The 2500-nt window shown below is 48.5% G+C and overlaps 1 protein-coding gene across 7 annotated transcripts in view; it reads right to left on the bottom strand.

Moving 5' to 3' along the window:
• Positions 1 to 2500, bottom strand: part of ena (ENAH actin regulator enabled) — a 142856-nt gene that overhangs the window by 38008 nt on the left and 102348 nt on the right. The window lies entirely within an intron of this gene.

Raw genomic sequence — 2500 nt, forward strand, 5'->3', positions numbered from 1 at the left:
AAGAGAGGAGAGGAGAGGAGAGGGGAGGAGAGGGGATGGGAGGGGAGAAGAAGAGAGGAGAGGGGAGGAGAAGAGAGGAGAGGGGAGGGGAGGGGAGAGGGGTGGGGTGGGGTGGGGAGGGAAGGAGAGGGGAGGGGAGGGGAGGGGAGGGGAGGGGAGGGGAGGGGGAGAGGAGAGGAGAGGAGAGGAGAAGAGAGGAGAAGAGAGGAGAGGGGAGGAGAGGGGAGGGGAGAAGAAGAGAGGAGAGGGGAGGAGAAGAGAGGAGAGGGGAGGAGAAGAGAGGAGAGGGGAGGGGAGGGGAGAGGGGAGGGGAGAGGGGAGGGGAGAGGGGTGGGGTGAGGTGGGGTGGGGAGGGAAGGAGAGGGGAATGGAGGGAAAAAGAGGAGAGGGGGAAGGATAGAAATGAAGGAAAGAAAAGGAAAAGAAAAACGAATGGAATAGGAAAGGGAGGGGAGAAGAGGGGGGGAGGGAGCAAGGAAGAGAAGAGATGGATAGGAGAAGACGGGTGGAGAGGGGCAGGCTGGACCGACCAGGAGGAGTGGGGGGAAGCCAGATGGATCACTGAAGTATTGGAACAGTTTATGGGCCAAATTTAAAGCCCCAAACGGAGCTCCGCCAGAGGTCAGCTGAGCTCGAAATGAGGAATGAAACAGAAGGTACAAAGCGAGTATGCAAAAGATGAGAAGATAATGATAGGGAAGGGAAGAGGGAGAGGGAGAGGGAGAGGGAGAGGGAGAGGGAGAGGGAGAGGGAGAGGGAGAGGAAGAGGAAGAGGGAGAGGGAGGGGAAGGAGTAGGGGGAGGGGGAGGGGGAGGGGAAGGAGTAGGGGGAGAGGGAGAAGGAGAATGGGAGAGGAAGGAGAAGGGGGAGGGGAGAGGAAGGAGAAGGGGGAGAGGAGAGGAAGGAGAACGGAGAGAGGGAAGGGGAAGGGGAAGGGGAAGGGGAAGGGGGAGGGGAGAAAGGAAGGGGAAGAAGGGGGAGGGAAAAGAGGGAAGTGGAGGGGAGAGAGGGAAGAGGAAGGAGAAGAGGGAAGGAAAATTAGGAGGAGGAAAGAAAAGAGGGGAGAGAGATGGGAGAGGGCGAGGGGGAAGAGAGAGAGAGCTAGGGGCTGGGGAGAAAGGTTTAGTCACACACACACTATACCAGTGGAAACTCTTAAAAGCCTGGGGCTGGATTCACTAACATACGATGGTAAGGCATTTACCAGCTGTCAACTACCAGAGCGTTTACCAGTCATGGCAAAGTGGGATTCATCAAGCGATGATAAGTCGCCTGGTAAGGGTAAAGAGACTTTATCACCGTAATTTGATGGTAACTCTGGTAAATCGATTCCGCCAATCAGCGAGCGCTTTACATAATTTTTTAGGCTCCTTTGACCAATCCCGTAACATGTAAACAAAACCTGATCCAACAGCGAGACTTTTTTGTTTCAAGAAATGATAAAGATTTCTTCTGTGTTAAATTATTTCTATATAAATTAATTTCCTAGAAAGCATATTCTATTGCATGATCTTATGGATCATATATAACGTAATGGTTTTCAAAAACATACTTTTTTTTTTTTTTTAGATTGCAGTCAAAAGAAAAGAAACAATGGCTCCACGCAATGGTGGTGTTATTTGTATCAACGTTTTCCAAAAAGAAATGCCAATCAAACACTAAGATTATGAATAATTGTATCTAAATTAATGCAAACACAAAAATAATTTATATATTTATATGTTTACTGTTTTTCAGCTGAATGTTATTAAAACAAAATGTTTGAATTTGTCAAATTATTAATTCCATGTATTATTTTCAGTTATTGTAGGCCTATGACGAAGCTGCATGAACATTATTCTCGCTTATTTCCTGTGAATTTTATTGATTTTTGTCATATTCATATGAAAATGAACAGTTGCCATCACTCTGATCATAATACGTGTACAAGCAAACTAAAGTGTCGCCTTAAATGTTGATTTTTTGCTGAGATAAAGCGAGATGAGAGTCATCGCTGTAGTTGCCAGTGGACATACCAGTGCTCCAACCACTGGTATATTTAGCATTGTATTCTATCATGGTAAGTTGTTCGTGAATACCGATGCGGTCTTTTTACCATCATAATTGTAGTTACCAGCGTATTTATCATGGTAAGTGCGTTAGTGAATCCGGCCCCTGGAACACATCCAGCAACTTCTACTCGGGCGCTAGAAGGGTTATCAGGTGAAACTAGAGCTGAGAAAATGAGAAAGGGCGGGGAAAAAAGGGAAGGAGGAGGAGGAGGAGGAGGAGGAGGAGGAGGAGGAGGAGGAGGAGGAGGAGGAGGAGGAGGAGGAGGAGGAGGATGTTTGCGCGTGGGCAAGATCCTCTAAGGACTTCCGATGGAGATGATAAGCAAGCATCCAGTTCCGCATGTGACACACGAGCCCTGCTGCCGCCAATCTCAGAACATCAATCCAGCGGACAAAGAATCGTCACCCGCGCACTGCTTCGACTGCAGTGATAGATTTCAGGCCGTAAC

Source organism: Penaeus japonicus, unplaced genomic scaffold (assembly GCF_977035675.1).
Source record: "Penaeus japonicus unplaced genomic scaffold, GWHDUDI00000001_assembly GWHDUDI00000006, whole genome shotgun sequence".
NCBI lineage: Eukaryota > Metazoa > Arthropoda > Malacostraca > Decapoda > Penaeidae > Penaeus > Penaeus japonicus.